This window comes from Lepisma saccharinum, assembly GCF_977018435.1.
Source record: "Lepisma saccharinum chromosome 12 unlocalized genomic scaffold, izLepSacc3.1 SUPER_12_unloc_1, whole genome shotgun sequence".
NCBI classification, from domain to species: domain Eukaryota; kingdom Metazoa; phylum Arthropoda; class Insecta; order Zygentoma; family Lepismatidae; genus Lepisma; species Lepisma saccharinum.
This window is the reverse complement of record NW_028142891.1, coordinates 15,767,236-15,794,103: the sequence shown is the minus strand read 5'-3', so window position 1 is coordinate 15,794,103 and position 26,868 is coordinate 15,767,236.

Genomic DNA, 26,868 nt, shown 5'->3' with positions numbered 1-26,868 from the left:
CCCAAATTTTTCACATCGTATACGCTAAGTTTCATGGAACCCCATCCTGCTGTTGCAGTGCGGAAGGCATATGCTTACGTATATGCTTCGTGTTTGCTTTGACTACACCTACACTGCAGGTGGCGTATATATTTGCAGAGGCCTTGAGAACATAAATATAATGTAGTTGAGATTATGCTATATTGATCGGATGTCCAAGTGGCGGCTCACCTACATGGCTCGATCTGTCCTCCAATCGTCTTAGGGGCTACGTGCCTCGATGGGTGTCAAAAACCTCAGTTCACGTAAGAGCTCTAGGGGCAGAAGCGCCGACTTGTCAAAATTATTGGGGCTCTGATCACTGAAATAAATTAATGAATGACTCACTCCCTCCCTTTTTTAAGTTTTGGCCTCAGTGTTTCCAGAGGCCCATGAATTCCTCAAAAATATTAAAATATTCATTTACAGTTCGAATCAGAATGTCAATTGTTCACGGATGGATATGTCACACGTATTGCCATAATAGCAAAATATTCCCGACTTTTAATATATGCTAGCATGGAGCGCAAGACAGATCTCCCTTATATATCAATGATCTCGTTCTGAATGTCATGTGAGAGCCATTTGTAGCCCGAACGTCCCATCCACTACCCTAGTTCATGCACATCGTCTTTTGAAACTCTTTTTAGTAAAAATGTTAACAATACTCACAATTATATACTTAGTATATAGTAATAAGTAGGGAGACAAATTTATGGTAAATAAAAATTGAGGAGAGCGGTAAATAAAATGTTAGATCAGCGGTACACAGAGAAAAATGTTTGTTTGGATTAACCAAAAAAATGGTAGTGGTGAACAAATCGTTTGTTTAAATAGGCATCAACCAAACAATTGTTCACCAGTACCAAAAGATTTGGTCAAGTTCTATTTGTTGGTCGTAAACAATTTTTTGGTTACCAAATCCAAATATTATTTTGGTAAATCTAACAAAATGTAGACCATTTGTTCAGAAAAACCAAATAATTTGGTCAAAATTACCAAACGATTTGTTCAATAATTTATTCATAATCACCTATGTTATAATGTGGCTGATTTTAGCTAGGGTGGATAGTTTGTAGAAACTGTTCTCAAAATACACCACTCAGAATAGAAAGTTCACCTGAACTAACCGTTTTTGGAGAGTGTTTGTTTTTCTGCGCCACTTTTTCCCCCTTGTTTTCCATTTAGAAGGGTACACCACACCTTCTCTTTGGTAAGTTAATTATTTTCATTTTTTTTCTTGTGCAAGGTGATGGTCTAAGTGGTTTTCTGTATTAGGATTGGTACATATTTACTTATTCTGAGGGTAGTTCATTCAGATCTTATTTATTCAGTGACGGTAGTGGGAAATTTACTTCAGTGAAAAAAGTAATAATTTGCTATGGTGCAGCATGTGTTGGATATATCACGTGCCGTAGTTCCGGAGGATGATGGATATTATACAGCTCATAGTCAGGATGCTGTGGATCTATCAGGAAGATATACATGGTTAAGAGATGCTGTAATGGTGTGCAGTGGTATGTGGGAAGGCAGTCGTGTAGAGCATCTTCGTACGTACAAACGAACTGTAGGATGTTCCTCACTTCCTACATAAACGAATCGCCCCTGGTTCGAATCCTCAATCCCGAACTTGAAATGGGCGTGCGCAGACCCTCTCATTAGAGAGGGGCAAAGACCTTGGTGAAAATTCCCTTCGGGGAGGAAAACGTAATTCCATTTCACTGTTTTCTTGCATTATTCAGTACGAACCTACCTCTAATGTAGAAATGGAACTCATATTTATTTATTAAGTAAAGGATAGCCGGATCAAAACAACCACTTAAGTATGGGGTAGTGTTAATATCACGAAATTTGCTAGAGGACGAAGTGGGATAGTCCAATTAGATAGGAAATAATGTACCCATCTTGCTTGGAACTTAAATCAGCTTGAAAATGCTTCATTTTTATTTAAGAGTATAGTATTGTATAACAACGGCGATAAGATTCCTATGCACTAAATTTCTAAGTGAAAGTATTAGGGGGTCAACTGCCCCGCTTGTTCCTCTGTGCGCACGCCAATGCATGGGTGTTCTTTGTGAGCGTTCTTTCATCACTTTCATCATATCACTCATCCTCATCTTTGCGATTAGCCAAAAGTGGCAGAAAGCGAAGTAAAATAAATCAAATCAATCAATCAATCACCGCTGGTAAAGATCGTCGCAGGAACAAGATAACTTCAAACTCAGCAGTGCTTTGGGGGGGGGATATCTTGTCCCCCTCCCCTCCCAGCCCCTGCCTCGTGGAATGATCATGGGGGCGCTCATGCCTTCGAAACAGCAGTACTGTAGTACCCTGCAGAATGCAGCATGAAAGCTTCCTTCATTAACCTTTCCTTAATGGGAATATTTAAATCACAAAGCTCTGAATTTGTTGCGTATAGATGGCGAGAAAGTTTTGTGAAGCCACTTGATTAAAAAGGAAATAACTTGAAACATGCAATAGCTATCTTGGGCAGTAATTAAAAAGGATTTTACTCTTCAAGTAATGAAGAAAGTGTCTCATTTTCTTGCAAATTAATACGTGGACATCGTATTACGTATTATTACGTACATTATAAATGATAATTGCTTTAAAAAAATTAGTTACAAGTTAAGTTTCTTAAGAAATATCTGGTGTAAATTGCAAATTATTCAATTCGTGGTCCACGTATTAATTTGCAAGAAACAATTTTATAAATGATAATTTGCTTTAGATCGAGTGCATAGTTGGAGATCGGTTAGTTCATCGAACTATCCAGCCTAACTATTGCCTATTTTTGGGAGAGCAGGAATAGGTTTATAATATCCTTGCCTTGACTCATCTCACCCAACAGGTCGTTAGGTGCCGGGGCTTGCCCCTAGTTGTTAGCTTTATGGAGACGAGGCCTGCTCGTAAAGGTTTATATAGTATGATAATTTGCTTTATAAAACATTATTATCGTACATTTTGTGGATACTCCCTAACGCCAGAAGAATCAGAGCTCCAATCGGCCTACGCAGAAGCTTCTCAAGGGTTAAAAAAGGTAAAGTTCCCCGTGCATAAAGCACCAGTCCACGAAGCCGCATTTGGGAACACATTCTCGATTTCAGCAATTTTGGAGGTGACGTGATCAGCACCACGCTCTTTACCCCCACAGGGTTGACCATAAGTACGCTTTGATTTGAGGCTGGGTGAGCCCCGGATCCGCATTATGTGGGGACAAGGCCTGAAATATTCCTTAGATCACTCACACCGGGAATCGAACCCGGTCTCCCGTGTGGTAGTCAGGTACCCTGCCGACTGCATCAACGCTCGTACATAAAGATTTTGTAGATAGAATCACTTTCGATGAAAGTACATTCATCTCGTAATCATTTAACAGTGTTTATTAGGTGCTAAGAAAGGAAAATTAAGGAAACAAAATATATGTAGGCTACTGATGGGGTGAAGCTCAGATGAAATGAAATGTAATATGTAATCTGTGTAAATACACTTAAATATCGCTTGATTTAAAATTCTATATTTTTATACGCAAAAATAGCAAACATTTCGTGTAGAATAATATACAAAATACTAATCATGTTAAATCGTAAGTAGTGTAATTATCATTCATTAAATTCATAAATATGGCAGCTGATCTTTTGCAAACTATTATTTAAGAAAAATACCAAAATTCAGCTACACAGACTATAAAAATATTTTAAGTTACAATTATATACGTAGTACATCCAGAATATTTTATTTTCACTGGAAGAAAAGTTACTGAAATTATTATAATTTTATTAACACACTCAACAAACATTTTTACAGTAGGTTCATGTATACAGTATCAGAAACAGAAAAATGTATATTTACATATATTTTTATTTTGCTTTAATCAAACTATGCAAATATTTTACAGGGTCGTTTCCTCGAAAAAATATCTATAAAAAAGCATATCTATATGTATGATTCCAAAAAATATACGAGCAATTTTAAGGGTATTTTTTAAATAAAAAAATCGATTTCAATTTAACAAGTTAATTTAAATAAAAAAAATCATCAAAAATTATTTTTAAATAAAAATCATGAATTTTATCCACCCTGATATGAATACAACAAAATGTTGTCCATCTTTTTCTGCTGAGGACCTTTTCCAATCTTCTTTTCATTTCGTACTCCTTCGTATCACAATAATATTATATTTCAAAGAAACATATCGAAATCATTCCAACATAAAGCAGACAAAGGCCCAAGTTTATTTTGTTTTATTGCGATTTCATTACGTTGCGTATCCATTTTTTTACATGGTTCGATTTCGATTTCCGTCTCTTAAGTCTTAACACATACTGCAGAGTTGTAGCGATTACTTACTGCGTATTTCCTTGACACTGGTTTTTCACTTCAATATACTTCTACATAATTCTTGCTGCCAAAATGTTCGAAGATTTTGTTCGATAATGCTTCCTTGTGAGGTTAGGTGGTTGTCTGTGCAATGCGTCAAGCATGCGAAATGGAGAGTTATGTGCAAGGTACCTCTAACATTTTATTTTAACCATAAATTGGACTTTTTCGAAATGAAATCTGTGCTCATTAGGGTAAATGTCTGTTATATCGGAGACACATTTCTAACACATATTTTCAGTTTCAAATGGTTCGTACTTACCAATTCTGTATTGCGGAACCTATTTCAAGGTGCCATTATGCTTTTTACACGAAAATAACTTCGATTTTTCACATTACGAGTAATTCTTTTGGGTCCTTTCTTCCGTTGCGGAACATAGAATATTTCGCGCACAGCTGAGGATCATCACGCGTCGTGCTTGTGTTTTGTCGATTTGGAGTGGGCATGCAGTGTTGCAACCTTCTTAACCGAAAAATACCTACTTTCGTGTTCATTATGTCATCACAAACCAGTAGTAGTATTGGTGATATTATAAACCCAACTTACAAGTGTAGAAAAGGAGAGGCTATTTGATTGAACAATCCGATTTGCTTACACTTAAAACAATGCCAAGAGGGGCCTATACCCCAATTCTTCCAGTGTGATATGCTCTTAATTTTAAGAATTTTGAATTCTAGTGTAGAAAGGGTGAAGCCCCTCAGACAGATTTGCTTATACTTAAAACTATGCCAAGTTCCCATATGATCTTATTGCTTATAGTGTGTTTTTCTGTCAAAATCCCAGGAATCTTGAATTAATATAAAGCTTATAGCTACTGGGTTCTGAGGCCCAGTGGAGTGTGGTGCATAGCCCCATGGTTTTTATTGCTTTGTAATCGGGAGGCTCGGGTTTGAATCCTGATAAAATGTGAAGCCTCCCCTGATGGCAAAATGTTAATATTGTTGCTTTGTAATCGGGAGGCTCGGGTTTGAGTCCTGATAAAATTTATAAGATTGAAATACATGTTGCAAAATAATATCTCCATACGTGAGATTTTGAGAATAATTATTCCTAGTTGATATACAACTCCCAGATCTGAAACCTGGTAAAAGTGTTATACAACAGCATAAAAAAGCAAAATTATTTTATATTTCGGGATCACCCAAGCCTAGGTTTTGCTGTTGTTTGGGTATAAAAGCACCAGCTCAGCCATTAACTGCTGTTATAATTGTTTTGACATATTGTCCATAGTTCTGTTTTTTCGGACCAGGAAAGTTTATATAAATAAACAACAAAAATGCCAAATCAAAAATATTGCAATCAGTGTAATAAAAATATATCTAGTTCTCATTGGGCTAGGCACCGGCATATTTGCAACCGTAAGAAAAGCAGAAAGGCCACAAAAATGTGCCCAAGATGCCATAAAATATTAAGCAAGGCATATTACAAATGGCATAGGTGTAATTCTTATGTACAGTCATCAGCATTGCCCCCGCAACCATCTACATCTGGTCTGAAAAGAAAGCACGAAGCACCTGTTAATGCTGGACCGGCAAAGCAGCCACGCTATGCACCACCTATCCATAGCAGTTTTAATGGCCAATTAAGAGATCACCGGTTTGTATCAGAGCCAAGATGTGGCATTGAGAATTTTTTGAACAATATAAATTCTGATCTGCAGGCAATTCTAAATGCACAAAATGGGTCTTATAAGCTGTCCCTCAAATTGTTTACACAATATAAGAAACCAAATGGCACAAAATTTACACAGCCCCACATAACAGAAACTGTACCTGTATATTCAAATGCAAATTCGGACAGAATAATAAGCAGGTTGATGGAACAATTGAATATTAAACACTCTGAATTTGCAGCAAAAGAGTCTGGATGGAGCCTATGCGGCTCATCACACAAGTTATATGTTAATATTTCTGAATTCAGCCCATTGCAAGGATCTACATATTTGCCATTACCTGACAATATTAAAAACAAAAGAGCCGTGGTTAATATTGAAAATACCGACCAGAAATGCTTTTTGTGGTGTATTTTAGCTGCTTTGTATCCAGTTTCAAGGCATCCTGAGAGAATAACTTATTATAAACAATATGAACACAATTTCGATGAAGCAATGGAGGGTTTAGAATATCCAATGTCTGTTCAGAATATTGATAAATTTGAAAAAAAGGCCCGGGATATTAATGGTAAACAATTATCTATTAATGTATTTATTTGTTCCACTGGCAATTGCTTGATAGAACCTCTCAGAATCAGTACACTTGATGATGAATCTGCTATTCCGATTGATCTGCTCTTAATTGAAAAGGATGGCACATATCATTACACTCTGATACACAGTCTTGAAGCTTTAGTGAGAACACAACTAGACAAATTTAATAGAATATTTAAGTTGTGCAGAAGATGTTTAACTGTTTTTGATGGTAGAAAAATGGTGAATGGGGTTCGGGAAGAAAATGCAGAAATTGCTAAAAACAAGTTAATTGAGCATCTGAAATACTGTGGCAACCATAAACCTGTTCATATGGTGATGCCCAATCCAAGTGAAAATTGCAAATTCAAAAAGTTTGAAGCCTTGTTGGAACACCCAGCATATATTGTCTGTGATTTTGAATCAAATCTCAAACCTCTTGCATTCTGCAATCCAGATCCTGAAGAATCTTCAATTACACCATACCAGCTACATGAACCTTCCAGTTTTTGTTATATAGTTATACGGGATGGTGTAGCTAGTGAGCCACACTTATACATGGGACCAAATGCCATCAAAGAATTTGCACATAGAATAGAAAATGAGTGCCGTGACATAGCATCTAACATCTTATTAAAATCAAAACCCATGTTGCCTTTAACAGAGAAACAGATTGAAGATTTCAACAAAGCAGAAAAATGCCCGGTATGTGATTGTGAATTTTCAGATACAAATATCAAGGTGAAACACCATTCTCATACAGATGGTAAATTCAAAATGGCCCTGTGTAATAGCTGCAATATTAAGATCAAGAGACCAAAATTTGTCCCCATATTTTGCCATGGAGCATCCAATTATGATTTCCATCATCTGATCAGATATGAGGGGTTTGACAAGCAGAATTTAAATATTTTAGCTGAAAATGATGAAAAATATATATCTATTAGCAAGATAATTAAAGTTAATGGTGTTCCTATTCACATAAGATTTCTTGATTCTTACAGAATTTTATCTGCTAGCCTGGCTACACTGGCAAATCAATTATCTGATGATCAATTCAAAATCACAAGTGCCTTGTTTCCAAATCAGGACCTGAAATTAATTAGGCGGAAGGGTGTATATCCATATGACTATGTTACAGATTTTTCTAAATTTGATGAGTGTTCTCTGCCACCACAACAAGAGTTTTACAGCAAAATCAGAGGATCTGGAATCACTGATGATGATTATCACCATGCCCAGTTGATGTGGAACAATTTAAATTGCCAGACATTTGGTGATTATCACATGGCATATTTAAAACTTGATGTCACCCTCTTAGCTGATATATTGCAGGCATTCAGAAAATCTTCTATGCAAAATTATAAACTGGATCCAATATATTTTTTCAGTGCCCCGGGCCTATCATGGGCCGCAATGTTTTTTAACACCAAAAAGCCATTGGATCTGATCCAAGATCAAGATACGTATCTGTTTATGGAACAATGTATAAGAGGAGGGATGGTGCAATGTTCCCAGAGATATGCCAGAGCAAATAACAAATATATGCCTGATTATGATCCAGCACGGCCATCAAATTATATAGTGTATGTAGATGCAAACAGCCTCTATGGTCATGCCATGATGCAAAAACTGCCATATGCAGGGCTTGAATGGGTTGAAGATTTCAATATTGAAGATCTTCAGGACTTTGATGACAGTAATTATGGCCTATTCTTAGAGGTTGATCTGACAATTCCTGATGATTTGCACAATAAATTTTCTGATCTGCCCCCAATTCCCGAGGTTCAGTGCTCACCTGGCTCTAAACAGAAGAAGCTCATGATGACACTGGAGCCAAAACAGGGTTATGTCATATATTACAAAAACCTCCAGATCCTGATGCATCATGGTGTCCAAGTGACCAAAGTTGGAAAAGTTTTGAGGTTCAAGCACTCAGAATGGTTAAAACCATACATTGATACAAATACAGAGCTTCGAACATCTGCAAAGAGCCAATTTGATAAGGGCTTGTTTAAATTGATGGTTAATTCTGTGTATGGCAAAACTATTGAAAATGTCAGAAAACATACCGATGTTAAAATAATTACTGACCCCAGCCTGAGCAAAAAATTGGTTGCAGAGCCTAATTTCAATTACGGAAGAATTTATGATGAAAATATGGCACTTTTCAACATGAAAAAAACAAAGATTAAGTTTGATAAACCTATTTATGTAGGGGCTGTGATATTGGAATTGGCCAAATTACATATGTTAACATTGTATTATGATGTGTTGAAACCTTTTTATGGTGATAATATAAAATTGATGTACATGGACACGGATAGTTTTATTCTTGATATTAAAACAGAAGATGTTTATCAAGATATGTCACAGCCTGAATTGTTTAAATATTTTGATACCAGTGAACATACAATAATTCAACCCCACAACAAAAAGGTGCCTGGCAAATTAAAAGATGAAACACTTGGTGATGTTATTGTGGAATTTGCTGGGTTAAGTGCCAAGATGTATACTTTTAAAACATGTAGTGGCGCTGTTGCCAAAAAGGCCAAGGGCATTGGCAGAGTGACTGTGGAAAAAGAGTTTGTATTTGAAGATTATAAAAATTGCCTCAAATCCCAGAATTTAATCAAAACATCAGAATCCAGAATTCAGAGTGTGGATCACTTATTGACTTCAAATATTGTAAGAAAAGTGGCTCTGGACCCACATGATGATAAGAGATGCATTTTATCATGTGGCATACATACTTTACCTTGGGGGCATTGTGATTTGAAAAATGGAAATCAATGCCCAATTACAGAGCATGATTTGAAATAAATAAACATGCCTATGAACTTATTTGGGTTCAAAAAACAGGCTATTATGGACCTGCCGACACCACAACCCTCTTCTGATATGCTGTCTAAACTGAGTGGCTTGTTAATTATTCATCTGAACAGCATATTTACAGATAATGATGATAAAACAGGCAAAATATTGTACAGTGTCTCTCAAAAGTTTTAGGACAACGACATTTTAAACTAGGCAACCCAATTTACACAAGGCGTTGGTGGGTTGCGTGTAGAGTTAGGCTCAATTTCAGGGTTGCCACATGCACAATATATATTTTTAAAATACACGAAAGAAATAAAAACAAGTATTATTGTATATAAATATAAAAAATATCACTATTACATCGCAAGTGACAAAATTCTTTCTCAAAGAAAAAAATAGGTTTTCATGTATTTCATCGCTGATGAGTCTACAGAAAGGAAAAGAGGTGAGAGAAAACGAAAGGTAAAAAGTAGAGGAGAAAGAGAAAGCGAAAGGAGAAGAGGAAAAGTAGAGGAGAGAAGAAATGGAAGATAGACGAGGAGAGGAGATGTAGTGAGGAGAATGGAAAAATATTCTAGGAGAGATGAGGAAAATGGAGCAAAGAGAAAATAAAAGAAAAACGAGAAGAGGGGAGTGGAGAATAGAGTAAAGGAGAGAAAAAGAGAAGAACGAAAAGAAGAGGAGAAGAGTGCAGTGGAGTCGGAAATTAAGACAGGAAAGGAGATACGAGGAGTGGAGATGAGTGGGATGGAGATAAGATGCGAGAAAAGTAGGGAAGGCGATATGAGATAAAAGCAGAGCAGAAGGAGGGGAGAGAAGAAGGAAAAGGAGAAGAGAAGAACAGAAGGGACTGAAGAGAAGAGGTGGTTGCAGAAAATATCGTCTCAGCGTCAAGAATTGATGCATTGGTCAAATTATCGGCATGAAACATTCAACAACATTTTGAAATGTATTGGAGAATGTATTAGATCGGTGCGAAATGCCTTTTGGCTTAGTTCAGAGCAAGGTAAAATCTTCCATGTAAGATATTTGATTTTACCTGCGATTATACCATTAAAAACATGAATGTAATTTTAATACTTATAAGAATTATCCAATTTTTTGTCCACTTCTCGGTTCGTTGAAATGGAGATTTTGTAATTTCATATTTCCCCTCCCCCCATCGTTAATTCCAAACTGAATCATTACGTTTCACATGACGTGGACAATGAACACAATGGGATAGGTCTAAAACTTACGAAAATTTTCTGCCATCGGAAGGGTTTGAACCTACGACCATGAGATTGACAATCCTGAACGGTAATCACTACCCTACAAGCTTTCGCTCCTGAAAGTAAGTAGAAGGAGCTGACCAATGTGAAATGTAGATGCAACTCTCCTCCTACATGTAATGTGCAAACAATACTCGTTTGTAACAAAGAAAACGAAGTTTGTGCGACTCGGCGAAAACATTTAATGGAGAATTGCACATGATGAGAACTTTTCATTCGATATTTGCGGAGGTATCCTTGTATTGAACTCGAGTGGGAAAAGGGGTAAAATTAGTATGTCCTGAATTGCCACAAATATAAATAGTTATTTCATTAATATTTGTCAATGTCTTTGAAGCAGTACACAATTATCATTAGAGTATCATAATTCACGATTTTATACATGAAAATATCCCTTTGAACGTGTGTCAATTCATTTATTTCTTTATTCTTCTTTAAATTCCATATGCAGAACAATGTAGCCACTGTACACTGCTATTACAAATAATGTTACCATGCTCTTGTTTAATAGAAAGGGATTTAAAAAAAAAGAAAAAAAGAACACCTAGTATGGAGGATAGAACCTGGGATTGCAATCAATGCTTTCAAGAACTCTAACCAATACACTACGCCCTTTGTTTCCCTTGGAGCAACAGTTTTTAATTATTCTGTCGCGTCAATATTGTAAACGTTATTCTGTAAAAAGAAGTTCAATACTCAGATATTGTTCGGTACTTCTAGAATTACTCTATACACATGTATTTGAAATTTAACTCTGAATTTATTTCTTCGTTGTTAGTATATCCAAGCTTGTGAATATATTTTATTTGTAATTTTGTAACGGTTACATGAACATCTACGAAATAGTTCCTTAAAATAGCCTCTGGTTGACCAAGTTGCCAATATAAACAAGTGGAATACAGATTGTCTTCGAGCTTACATTGCTAAAAAGGAGCGGATACACGTATTACTATCCCAATACTTATTTAATAAGGTTTCTTGTTTGTCAGAAATTATCACTTAAACTATTGCATGTTGAGCTAGTGCCCACCTAGCCGCCTCTGATGAAATCTATCATTCTTCAGATTCTCTTTAAAATTCGACTCTTGTCATTTGTAACTTGCTGGGTGAGTCACTGTGCATTGGCGCACAATGTATTGCGATAAGAAGTGGCCTTGAATAGCGTGAGTGAGTCACTTTGAACGCGAGCAAGCTACGCTACCAAGCTACACTACCAAGCTTGTCTGCCTTTGAAAACCAAGTCATTTTTTTCACCGTTTCCGAAAGCGATTGCTATTGTAGAAGTATATATATTCTCTCAAAAGAGCAAGAAAGGAAATTCGACCAATATTCTCCCGTCGTTTAAAACCAAATATTATCTATTAAACGAAAAGTTCACGATTGTCAATAAACCTATCTGAGCATAAGATGGATGTAAATAATACATTTAATAGAAAGATTCTCCAAAATTTCTCTCCCACTGTCTACGTCAGGCCAGTACCCGGGGGGGGGGGTGGGGGTCATGCCCCCGTCGAACCCTCAAATATTTAAATGTGAACCTATCAATAACTACAAAAATAACATCGTCGATTTTAGAAATGTGTAAAAATTTCAATTTTGTTCTTACATAAATGAATCTGTTTCTTGCGCAAAAGTCTTCAGACTGCAATATTGGATGGTTTTAGTTTTATAATGCAAGGCTAGCAGACGTGCGATTCACCGATTTAGTCAGGACAGTGCGTTACTTTCAATCCCTGTCCCGACTTTTTCGAACTGCAATCGTCATGCGAGAATGTCTCCTTATTATTGTTTTTTTCTTAACTCACAATTAGACATGTTCTTTATTGTAATAATAATTCCTGGTAAGCAACATTTAATTTATAAATATATTATTTTCTAAACATAGAATTATCATGACTTTTCAATGGCGCTCGCACTATTTGAACTATTTTGTAATATCTGTTTCTCTCCCTCTCTCTTTTATATATAAGCTATATATAAAAATTTTGGTCTGGCCCCTCCCTGAAAGAAATCCTGCGTATGGTCCTGGTCTACGTCAATGACAGAAATGCAAGCAATATTTTATTTATTTTTAACCCAATTAAAGGAATGTGGAAGAACTTAAAAGAAATAACAAAAGAGCGGAACTACTGTTACTCTACTTTCAAAATTGTTGTTCTTCGAGGAATAAAAATAAGAAGGATTTACTCCAGCACCTTAACACAGTGTCCCAAGAGTCTTTCTTGACTAATACTGTCAAATGTGAAGTGATTTTATTAATAACATTTTCTGCCTGTTTACGTCTTACGTTGCGCAGATTTGGTAGTTCGCAAACGGTGTAATTATTTCATGTTACCTTACGCAACAGAAAATACATTTTATAAGACTGTTATGAACACGAGACTTGCGTCAATAAACAATCATTTCGCCTGTTGCAGTATAACAGGAAAATAATATCGTCCTGCAATGTTCAAGCCTCTAGATATTTTCCATTAATAATGTCTAATCACAGTAATAAGTTAGAAGAAATAACTTGCATTTTCACAACTACCAATATTGTAGTTTTTCTTCATGACTTCAAAAATTATTTCTCGAAGATATCTGCTATACTACAAGAAAGCAATTCAAAATTAAAGTAAAAGTTCAACTAGATGTATACCCAACGACATTTACAATATTGGAGGGACAGAATACTTTAAAGTTGTTGTTTTAATCGAAGATAAGGGCGTAGTGTAGTGGTTAGAGTTTTCGATTGGACTGCTAGCGGTCCCATGTTCGATGGTGTTCTTTTTTAAATTCTCCTTTTATTATAAACAAGAGCATGGTAACATTATTTGTAAGAGCAGTGTATAGTTGCTACATCGTTCTGCATATGGAATTTATAAAATATTAAAGAAATAAATGAATTGACACACGTTCAAAGGGATATTTTCATGTATACAATCGTGAATTATGATACTCTAATGATAATTGTGTACAGAGGCCAGCATATTCTGCATTTTACCTACCCACTGCCCGCTTGCCGCGAGGACAGGTATACCTGCTCGCCTGCCCACGGCAACGAGTCGACTTGCGTCTTTACCCGGGTTCTTCGTCTTCCAGGCGCTCTGCGCTTACAAGGTAACTGGGCATTCAACAAGACCCGGGCGCCTGCAAAACCTGCTGGAAGGAAACAGCCCTCCGGCAGCGTGTCGCTCCAGGTGTTTCATCACCACGTGGACAGCTTCAGCCAGTGTTGCCTACTTACGTAGCTCGTAAATCCTACGAGGTCCTAGGAGGAGCTCTCTCCTCCAAGGAGAATTTATATACTTAGCGATTTCAGTTCAGCGTAAGCAGTTTTTATCTTATTGCCAGGAAATGCACGCAGTATTACAGCTTCATTTATTTAAATGAATGATCGAGCAAACAAAAATCTCCTCACTGAAAACTAATTGCTTTTCATTGCATGGTGCCTTAACCAGGCACGCAGTGGCGCAACCAGAGGGGGTAGGGTGCATTGCTCACAACCTTGGACGGAAATTAAGTCTAGCGGAAGGGTCAGGGTGGGGGTCAAACATTAAAGTACAAGAAAAAACAGACTAGCAGAATTTAAGAGTAGCAGGGCTAAAGGGTACTCAAGATGGAATTAATTTTCATATTTTTCTTGCATTTTCCTTCCAGACGGCCAAGGGCACCTGCAGAGGGGGAATGGAGGGGTAATTGCAACCCCTTGATTTCAAATTTTATGAAAGTAGAAATATATTATAAAATATTATCCAGTCTCATCAAGTTCAATGCCGTAGCAAAGGGGTAGCGGGAGTCGGCCCTGAGCGCCGAACGATCTAAGTGAGAAAAGTTTTAAAACAGAGAATGCTATGGCGGCCCGTGATATTATTTGCTATTAATGTTGGTTTGTTACGAGTTGGATGAATTGATTATGTAATACGTCGCTCCATGTGAAAAGAAAATATTGTAGATGGAAATTTTACATGCCATATGTCTGTACATTCGGCATGCATTTATCATGCACTTTCTTTCTTTCAAAAACAGTTTGTGTGCTTGTTTTCCATTATTAGCTAACGTGAAATTGACGTGTTGAAAAAAAATATTTCTAATCCTCTGTTTCAACACAAATGCGCGTGAGAACCGACTTCTACCCCCTTTTTGCGTGATTTATGAGGATTATAATGCCTTTCATGCTACTTTATTACTATTATTGTGATTGTTCTTGTTGGCACGTTTATCCAAGTACTTGGCCCTACCCCCCAAACGAGGGTAACGGCAATGGCCCTGGCTGGCTACGGCCCTGGTGTTCGCAGTAGAACAGTGTGTTGTTCGACTCGCGACCTCAGCGTCGAACGTGACATGTTTCAGTCCTGTCCTATATCACTATATATACGTATATTGGTTGTTTACGACATATACTTATGGATCCTGTGCCACGGCAAACCTATTTCAATGTGTGTGTGGGGGGGGGGGGTAGCAACATTCGTAAATCTCATTTCATTGGTGATGTGGCTTACGAAGCTTCGAGTTCCCTTTTTTAAGTAGTGAAAATCTATTGCAGTTGGCAACACTGCAGAACGGTGTGGGCCAGGTGCAGTTTCTACTCGAAGCAACTACGTCATGCAGAGGGAGGGGTCTGCAGTTGATGGAAAGAACGAACTGAGACCTACTAGGTATCGTAAGACTGCGGGTACCCGGCGGGTCTACAATGCCTGCCAGGAACGATCTGTGCAGGTGGGCATACAAGCTGCTCAAGCGAGGGTGTTGCGCAGGTTGCATGGCATTTCAGGAGCGATGTCTCGCGAACGGGTCTGCTCCAGGTCTTGTGCAGGCCTTTAATTGTGTACTGCTTCAAAGACATTGACAAATATTAATGAAATAACTATTTATATTTGTGGCAATTCAGGACATACTAATTTTTCCCCTTTTCCCACTCGAGTTCAATACAAGGATACCTCCGCAAATATCGAATGAAAAGTTCTCATCATGTGCAATTCTCCATTAAATGTTTTCGCCGAGTCGCACAAACTTCGTTTTCTTTGTTACAAACGAGTATTGTTTGCACATTACATGTAGGAGGAGAGTTGCAACTACATTTCACATTGGTCAGCTCCTTCTACTTACTTTCAGGAGCGAAAGCTTGTAGGGTAGTGATTACCGTTCAGGATTGTCAATCTCATGGTCGTAGGTTCAAACCCTTCCGATGGCAGAAAATTTTCGTAAGTTTTAGACCTATCCCATTGTGTTCATTATCCACGTCATGTGAAACGTAATGATTCAGTTTGGAATTAACGATGGGGGGAGGGGAAATATGAAATTACAAAATCTCCATTTCAACGAACCGAGAAGTGGACAAAAAATTGGATAATTCTTATAAGTATTAAAATTACATTCATGTTTTTAATGGTATAATCGCAGGTAAAATCAAATATCTTACATGGAAGATTTTACCTTGCTCTGAACTAAGCCAAAAGGCATTTCGCACCGATCTAATACATTCTCCAATACATTTCAAAATGTTGTTGAATGTTTCATGTCGATAATTTGACCATTGCATCAATTCTTGACGCTGAGACGATATTTTCTGCAACCACCTCTTCTCTTCAGTCCCTTCTGTTCTTCTCTTCTCCTTTTCCTTCTTCTCTCCCCTCCTTCTGCTCTGCTTTTATCTCATATCGCCTTCCCTACTTTTCTCGCATCTTATCTCCATCCCACTCATCTCCACTCCTCGTATCTCCTTTCCTGTCTTAATTTCCGACTCCACTGCACTCTTCTCCTCTTCTTTTCGTTCTTCTCTTTTTCTCTCCTTTACTCTACTCTCCACTCCCCTCTTCTCGTTTTTCTTTTATTTTCTCTTTGCTCCATTTTCCTCATCTCTCCTAGAATATTTTTCCATTCTCCTCACTACATCTCCTCTCCTCGTCTATCTTCCATTTCTTCTCTCTCCTCTACTTTTCCTCTTCTCCTTTCGCTTTCTCTTTCTCCTCTACTTTTTCACCTTTCGTTTTCTCTCACCTCTTTTCCTTTCTGTAAACTCATCAGCGATGAAATACTTGAAAACCTATTTTTTTTTCTTTGAGAAAGAATTTTGTCACTTGCGATATAATAGTGATATTTTTTATATTTATATACAATAATACTTGTTTTTATTTCTTTCGTGTATTTTAAAAATATATATTGTGCATGTGGCAACCCTGAAATTGAGCCTAACTCTACACGCAACCCACCAACGCCTTGTGTAAATTGGGTTGCCTAGTTTAAAATGTCGTTGTCCTAAAACTTTTGAGAGACACTGTACATATTTAACAATAATTTAAATCATTACCAATTACCTGTAGGTGGGCAATTGCAATTTATTACAACCCCTGAGGGTGATGTTAAAATTTCAATAGGGAGAAATATTTATAGAATTAAGCACTCAAACATGATTTCTGGCACTGTTTATACTGTTTCTGCTGGTGACTGCTTATATATTGAGGTCCCTGGGTCATATGACAAGCTTATACCCTTTTTTATAGAATTAAGAATCAGATACTCTATAATAAATAACCACTAAAACAAAAATGCCTAATGATATATTTGGCCATACAAGGCATGAAGATCACAGTGATGAGATTCTGATGCTTGATGTCAGAGTCAAGAAATTAAGAAGTGATTTACAAGCTTTACAAACCACACTGAATGCCAGTCTTCAATTAGAAATTACAAATTTGCAATCACAATGCATGGACCCTCTTCTTAAAATTGATTCTGAACTCAAAGTGCTGCTTCAGAAATATACTGATCTGGCAACATTGGATAATTTTCAAAGTTTAGAAGAAGCTGTAGCAGCTCTTCAAGCCAAATTTAAGAGCCAGGCCACCAACTCTGAGCAATTGAAACAACAATTGGAAGAGCAGATAAATAATGTCCAGACACAGCTCCAAACAATTGTCAAAAGCATAAAATCACAAGAAGATTTTGATCTAGTGATTTCCACTCTAAAAGAACAGATTCAGTCACTCCAGATACCTAATCTGGACCCCCTGAACAATGCCATAGCCGAGGTTAAAGAAAAAATTGAGACACTTGAAAATTTTATGAACAATTTGCCATCTTCTGATGCTTTGAGTGCAATAACTCGGAGTGTTGCCAACATTAAGCTGCAACTTGAAACATATGAAGATTTTGGAAAAATTCAAAGTTCCATAACCCATCTTGAAGGTACAATAGCAGCAGTGCAAAATGATTTGACAAATGTACTAGAATCCCGCCTGCCTGGTATTGTAGATACCCTTGTCAGTGTCCAGCAACAAATCACAAAGCTTGAAAACCTCAACACCGAATCTGAGCTATCTCATTTTCATCACTTGATAGATGATATCCAAACAAAACTTGAAATTTTACAACAATCCACACCCACTCAGGCAGATATAGCCCTGCTCCAAAATGCTATGCAAAATGTGGCTGATGCATCTGAATTAAACAATGTGAAATTGGCACTTGAATTTTTGCAAAATACAGTATCAAATCTTCCCACATCACAGGAACTTAAAAATATTAAGAGAGCAGTGAATCGCATATTGAAATCAGAAGATATCAAGAATATCCAGGCAGAGATCAAACATCTCACTCAGACAGTGGCCACTCTACCAACCAATCAACATATTAATGAACTGCATGCCCTGTTTGAGGATATCAGAAGACAGGTCCATGATCTTACTGCTCAAAATTCAAAATTGGCAGTTGTTGAAAATTTGCAACAAATTGTAGCTAATATCAAGCAACAGCTAGGGACCATGGAATCCAATCAAGCAAATGCTCTGTCTGTTTTTGCCACCCAGCTTCAAGAGATTGTGCAACAATACAAGAAACTTATTGTGGACATAAAAATTAAGCCAGGCCATGATGATGTTGTTAGGACCATCAATGAGCACCTTGAATCTGTAACAAGCAGATTGCTTACAGCAGAAAAAGAAATAACAGGCATAATCGAGAATCCAAAACATACAGTAATTCTTGAATTGTACAGCATCCCCAACAAAGAATATGATTCACCATTTACACCAGGTGGCAAAATATATATGCTGTCCCCTGCACAATTTTATTACCAATTTTTTGTTGGGGGCACATTGAGACCAATCAAGATCAAATATTGGCTTCAACCACAGGCACACCACTACCCCACCTTATCAATAACAAATGCTGATAACAAAGCAAAAATCACCAGTGTAGAGTTAGAGGATTTTACAGATCCCAATACATTAGAAACAGCATATGTTGAAGATGATGGCTCTTTGGAATTTAAAATACAAATAGGGGACAAATTATATTTAGAAAATCCTGTAGTATCAGCTGCTGAACACCCCATAGTTGCAATATTCTTATTTTCATATTATGTCTAGACAAATTATTGTTGATGAATTACACAGACAAGCCAGACATAATTATAAGAGACTGCCAGTAGTCACAAAAGGCATAGATGATTTATGGCAGAGCGACTTGATTGAGATGGCAAGTGGACAGCTGAAAAACTTAGACAAAATCAACAAGGGCTACAAGTATCTACTTACTGTAATAGACACATTTTCAAAATTTGCCTGGGCTCTGCCACTCAAATCCAAGACTGGAAAATGTGTTACAGAAGCCATCAGGACAATCATCAATCAGAGTGGAAGATCCCCGCGCTATTTGCAAACAGATAATGGCAAAGAATTTTATAATTCAGTGTTTCAACAATTTATTAAAAGCCAGGCAATAAAACATTACTCGAGTTACAGTGACCTCAAAGCCTCAATTGTAGAGAGATTCAACAAAACCCTAAAAAATCTTATGTATAAACAATTTACCCTCCAAGGTAATTATAAATGGATTAATATTCTTCCAGAACTTCTACATAAATATAACAACTCGGTCCATTCCACAATCAACATGAAACCCTCTGAAGTAACTTCATCTGATGAGCAAAAATTGATCAGGACTGTTTATTATCCTAGATACCAGCCAACAACAAGAAAGGCCAAATACAAGGTGGGTGATCAAGTAAGAATCAGCAAATATAAGCACTTATTCAAAAGAGGCTTTACAAGAAACTGGAGCACTGAATTATTTACAGTGGTTCAAGTTAAACCCGGGACCCTTAACACATATATAATAAAAGATCATCGAGGAGAAATTCTCAAAGGCCGATTCTATGAACAAGAGCTCAGCAAAACTAAACAGCCTGACACATATCTCATAGAAAAAATAATCCGCAGAAAAGGCAACAAGTTATTTGTCAAATGGCTAGGACTTCCGGAACACAGCTGGATCGATGCAGACAAAGTGATAATATGAGCACCTGGGATGTTATAAAAAGGCTGCCAGAACCTGAACAGCAGAATAAGAGAAATGGCAAATTGCTACCTGATAATATTAGGTGTCTTATTGTTGGGCCATCTGCTTGTGGTAAAACTACACTAATGGTTGATAATTTTTTATTGGCACCCAACTGGTTAGACTGGAAAAACAGGCACTTGTATGTCTTCTCTAAGAGCTTGGAACAATTAAAATATCAGCAGCTGATGAAGCTATATGATGGATTGGATATTGCCACTTTTGAACCAGATGTTAAGCCACTTCATGACTGTCTCGATAATTCTGTTGTTGTGTTTGATGACATTATACTGGATAATCAAAACAAGGTTAGAAATTTCTTTACACAGGGCCGACACAAAAACATTGATTGCTTCTACCTGGCACAGACTTTTTCTAAAATACCGAAGCAACTGATCCGAGACAACAGCAATTTTATATGTGTGTTTCATCAAGATCATACCAACCTCAAACACATACATGATGAATATGTAGGTGGGGACTTGAGCTACAATGATTTTTCCAAGTTTTGCAGTAGGTGCTGGAACCAGGACAGTTATGGGTTTGTCACTATTGATATGACAAGAACACCCAATAGTGGCAAATACAGAAATAAAATCAACAATTTTCTAGACATTGAAATATAAATAAATAAACATGAAAAGGCCAATAATTGATGATCTTAAGTTAAGAGATTATCTTGTAAAAAGATTTAAGGGATGGAAATCAGAGAACCGGGGAATTTATGAAAAACACAAACAAGCAGAACAGCCTGTAATTGATGCTATTAGTGAATTAGGTAAGAATATCAAAACTGTTACAGAGCAAAATCAAAATTTGATCACAGAGCTTGTACCTGTAGCTGCAAGGAACATATTAGATTATCCATTTACCCCACTTTCCAGTATTCATACACCTAGTCCTATTGCTCCTAGAAGAATTGAAGCTACTCAGGATCCTATTGAATTGGGTCTTCTTGCTCAAAAATATTTAACCACACCTAAAGACAATAAAGATGAGGTGTTTGGCTTATATGCTGACACAGAGCTTGATGGTAGTATCATACATAGAATTGGCAATTTCAGAGTAACATTTATGGGGGATGATCTGATTGTTTATTCAGAATCTCGTCTCGGAGAAAAAGGTGCTTTTGTTAAGTACCCCGGCACACCTGGATTGTGGGAACTGATGACTAGGAAAAGGCCTGGCAGCTATACAGATCAAGATTATGAACATTACAAAGAAATATTAATAAAATCAGATGCTCTATACCAGAACAATGATCCCACACAAAAAAGAGTCAAGTCTAGCAGTGGGGCAAAATACAACAATTTAATCAAGCCCATATGGTCACAAATTAAGACAGGCAGTGGAATCAAACAATACAACACCCTGCCTAAAGAATTTGTGTGGGTTGATGATGTCAGGAAACTTGTAGATAGGTTATTGGTGATAGCTGGGGAGGAAAATGCTGGCAACCACAATTTTTACAATGAAAAGGTTGGAATTATGGACATGATAAGCACCAAATTGTCTAATTTTATAGTGAATGACACTAAGGGGATTGGATATCTTATAAAAATTATTAATACTCTACCACCTAAATTTTGGAATATTTCTGAGGGTCGGGGCCTGGTTAATGACATTATAAACAAGCTGCCATTTGAACTACATATTCCAGGCTATCAGTATTGTGGTCCCGGTACAAAATTGGACCATAGATTAAACAGAGGGGACCCTGGTGTTAATCCCCTAGATGCTGCTTGTAGAGACCATGACATAGCATACAACACACATTCTGATCTTGACAAGAGACATGTTGCAGACAAGAAATTAGAAGAGGCTGCATTTGGTAGATTTGTAAGCAAAGATGCTTCTTTGAGTGAAAAAATAGCAGCATTGGGAACCACCATAGCTATGAGCACCAAGCAAAAACTGGGGTGGGGGCTGTGAATATGTATATAATAAACCTACAATGAAGGCCAAGGGTGTTATGTATCAAATACCTTATGCAGGTCTTAAATCTCTTAAAACTATTGACAGTCTTTTAACCAAAAAGCAGCGCAAGAAAAAAAATTCTTGTCTTGCAAAGGGCCATGGAATGAAATTGTTGCTTAGTACCCCCCAATTAAAAAAATTACAGCAATCAAGAAAAAAATCACATGTAGGTGGTTTCATATTTACTATCCCTGCCATCTTAGCAGCACTTGGGGCTGTTGGGAGCTTGGCCGGGGGATCAGCTGCCATAGCAAAAACAGTAATAGATGCCAAGAAAAATAAGGCAGAATTAGATGAGCAGAGGCGCCATAACCTGGCCATGGAGAAACAAGGCAAAGGTGTTAAGAGAGCCATGAATAAGTTTAAAAAAAACAAGAGCCGCTTACAAACCAAGATATTGAAGCTTTAATCAAGCCACTGGGCATCAAACATTTTAGGGGTGTGTACATGTCTGATTCTTTACCAGAACAACCACTCAACAAAGAGTGTGGCATTGTTAATTTGGATAAGTACAAAAATCAGGGTACTCACTGGATCTGTTATCTTAAATATTTAAACAATGAGGCATTTGTGTTTGATTCATTTGGAGGTGTTCCACCTGAAAATTTAATAAAATATCTAAAATCACCTAATCTTTATTACAATAATGCCCGTGTTCAAAACTTCAAAGATGTTAATTGTGGACATTTGTGTTTATCAGTTCTTAGATATATGTCTCAAATAAATAAACCATCAATTGAAAATTTTCAAAAGGCCTTGTGGTATCTGAAACATCATGGGGGTATTCCATCTCACCAGCCAAAATTCAATATTGAAACTCAAATTGCATGATGACATAGTGTATCCCAAAACAATAGCTCTCAGAGCATTTTATGGCATGTACTTGATCCCTAATATTACACACCACAACAACAAAATTGCAGTAGGGGATCAAAAAATTGTCATCACTCCAGGGCAATATAATCTGTCCACTCTAAATGCTCAATTACCCAGAGGTGTAGTATTAACTCAAAATTCTGTCACTCACAGAGTAGAGATTGTATCTGCTACAGAAACAGTGGATCTGGGTACTATAGGAGAACTGCTAGGATTTGAGAACAACACAAAACTTGAAGCAGGCATCAAACACACTGCTATGAATATACCTAAATTCTTAGCCACAGAGACTCTGAATATTCACTGTAATGTGGCTGAGGGTATGATCACCAAATCAAATGGTATAGGCACTCACAAACAAACTGGCATCATTGCAACATTCAAACCTAATTCCGAATTCATGGAGCCAATCATCTACAATCCATCCCCAACATTATATTTTCCTGTGTGCCATAATAGAATAGATTATATTGAATTGATGGTCACTAATGAAAAAGAAGAATTAGTTGATTTTGCTGGAGCCACAACAACTGCAATCATAGAGATTAATATTTAAATAAAAATACATACAAGAAAAAATGGAAAATATTGAGAGTTATGAGCTACAATCATTCTCCCCAAACAGGAGGACATTTGCAAATTTAAATCAACCCAACACAGAAATTGAGGTTGATCTTGATGTTGGGGATGGATTTATACACCCCCACAGAGCAGATCTATACATCAAATTTGATGTTGTAAAGCTCGATGGAACAGATTATCCGGCAAATTCAAATATAAGATTGGTGGATAATTTTGTGCCGCATCTGTTCTCTGAAATTGAGATCAGAAAGCATGGCGTTGTTATAAACAGAGTGGATTATCCCGGCATTACCTCCACAGCTTTGGCCACATTAAAATTATCCAAAACCGAGGCTTCTTACTACAAAATAGGTGGATTTGAGGCTGGTGATAAAATATTATCCAAAAGCCACACAGTGCTGTTCCCCATGCGCCTGTTGCCAGGATTCTTCTCAGATTACAAAGATATTATGTGGAAGGGTGGTTTAAGAATTACATTTAGAAGAGCTGCCAATGATAATAATGCTTTGATGAGGTACAGCACATTAAACCCTACAGGAGAAGCTCTGCCTAATACCCTACCTGATGCAGGCAAATGCATTATTCAGAGTATGGAGCTAAGAATCCCTGTTGTTGAATATGAGGCCAGTTATGCTCTTAAATACAAAGCTGATATAATAAAAAATCCACAGATTCCTCTGCAATTTTATACATATCAATGTGTACAGAAGCCCGCATCTGGTTCTTATTATGAGTTTGATGCCACAAATTCATTCTCCAGTATTCAATATGACATGCCTGATTTTGTGGTGGTACTGTTTCAGACTGGGAGACACAATAATCAGGAAAAAAATTCAAGTAGATTTGATAACTGCAACATCAAGAACATATATCTTAAAAATGGCAGAAATGAGGTATTCCCTAGAGAAAATTACAATTTAGACATGTCCAAGAATGATTTCCTCAAATTATATGAGGCATTTACGGCATTCAAAAGGGTCACTACTGGCAATACTGACATGTATTACACACCAGATGAATTCAAAGCACAGAGGCCCATGTTTGTCATCAACACTTCAAAAAGGAAACAAGTTGTGGTGAATGACAGGACAAATATTAAAATTATCTGTGAATTCCATGAGGCATTACCTGATGACACTATATGTAGTGTTATTCTCATAGGTGAAAAATCATATGTTTATGATTTAAGAAATGAGAGAGTCACAGAGCAATTCTAGAAGATATTTGCTCTATTATGCTGTTGTACAACACACTTTGCCAGGTTTCAAACCTCAACTGTATATCAGCTAGCAGTGAATATCTCATGTGTGGGCATATTATTGTGTTGTATGTATTTCAATCTTACACATTTTATCAGGACTCAAACCCAAAGCTCCTGATTACAATGCAGCAATATTAACACTTCTCCATATGGAATATATCCACATTTTACTGGGTTCTGAGACTCTAATACAGACAAAATTGGATTTTGAACTGCCATAATATTTTCTAAGTCTTTGCCTAGGCTCATATTATCAGAATAGAATTGCTTTCAGCATGAAAAACAGTTCATTGCCACTATGCCAGAAGATATGTATTTTTATCTCAATAATCTTTGTTACACTTTTACATGTCGCACAGAAAGATTAATGACCTCTTCAGTGAATCGCACAGAAAAATCATTAATGCTCCCTTCTAGCTGTATAGATTATATCTCTTGCGTGCCGGCAAAACATGCAAACAATTAATTATGTTTGCCCGCTTTTCCCCTATTGTATGGCTGAGCAGGTGGTTCCCAATAGAGAATAATTTTGCTCTGTTGAACAACACTTTTTACCAGCTTTCAGATCTGGGAGCTATCAACTAGGAATAATTATTCTCAAAATCTCATGTGTGGAGATATTATTTTGCCACATGTATTTCAATCTTACACATTTTATCAGGATTCAAACCCGAGCCTCCCGATTACAAAGCAACAATATTAACATTTTGCCATCAGGGGAGGCTTCACATTTTATCAGGATTCAAACCCGAGCCTCCCGATTACAAAGCAATAAAAACCATGGGGCTATGCACCACACTCCACTGGGCCTCAGAACCCAGTAGCTATAAGCTTTATATTAATTCAAGATTCCTGGGATTTTGACAGAAAAACACACTATAAGCAATAAGATCATATGGGAACTTGGCATAGTTTTAAGTATAAGCAAATCTGTCTGAGGGGCTTCACCCTTTCTACACTAGAATTCAAAATTCTTAAAATTAAGAGCATATCACACTGGAAGAATTGGGGTATAGGCCCCTCTTGGCATTGTTTTAAGTGTAAGCAAATCGGATTGTTCAATCAAATAGCCTCTCCTTTTCTACACTTGTAAGTTGGGTTTATAATATCACCAATACTACTACTCAAACCATTGACGGATAGCTCCAAAAACCATTCCCGATAGCCCCAAAAACCATTCACGATAGCCCCAAAAACCATTCACGATAGCCCAAAAACCATTCACATTAGCCCCACGAACCATTTCCGGCAGGGTTAGGTTAGGTTGGGTTAGGTTAGGTAAGCATAGTTAAAAAAATAAAAATAAAAAAATTCTGGTAAAAAAAGGCACGTTTGGAAACACTTCTTCCTCTCGCGAGACAGCGTGACTTTCGACACTCGCGCCATCTGCAGGTTCATAATGGAAACAACGGCATAATGTGTCGCTTCGCACAAAAGGCTACTTTATTACATCAAAAGTGCTTATTTTCTGTTGTGCAGCATTCCATAGTGACAAAATACCTCCACGAAGTTTGATAAATGCAACAGAAACTCGTTTCCGTAAGTAGTTTCTCCTGTAAATTTGAAGAAAAGTGTCTCCGATATAACAGACATTTACCCTAATGAGTTCCAGAAAAGTTCAAAATTACTTCTATATTCATTCCCACTATTCTACGACACTTGCTGTCGCTTCTATCAACGGAGAATGATTTGTCTATGGGGAGCGCGATTGCTTGCGTAAGGTAATTTTTAAGTTGTTTTTTTTTTCAAACATAAATAACTTCTTTCTCAATCCAAACAGTGCTCATTACTTTGAGGAAGGATCAAATTTCGTGTGACGAAGATTGCCAAAAGTTTTACGATAATTAGTCTTTCCGCTAGGCGAATTTGAAAAAAATCACGAAACAATCGGATCTGTTACCCACAAAAATATGACAAAATATTAAAATCACTCTAACGTTATGATCTGTGGTTATGTCATCATTAATAAACCTTTGTATAACAAGAAAAAATATTGGCAACATACCTCCATCCGTGAACCATACTTGTAATAACCTTAAGTGAACGACATACAGGAGAACACATTAAGGCTTTTCAACTGTTATCATGACGTCATCAAACACATGAAAATTCCCAAATAAACAATGATGTATTATACATTTTTTTAATGTTTAAACGTTACACGGATGTACAGTGGGGT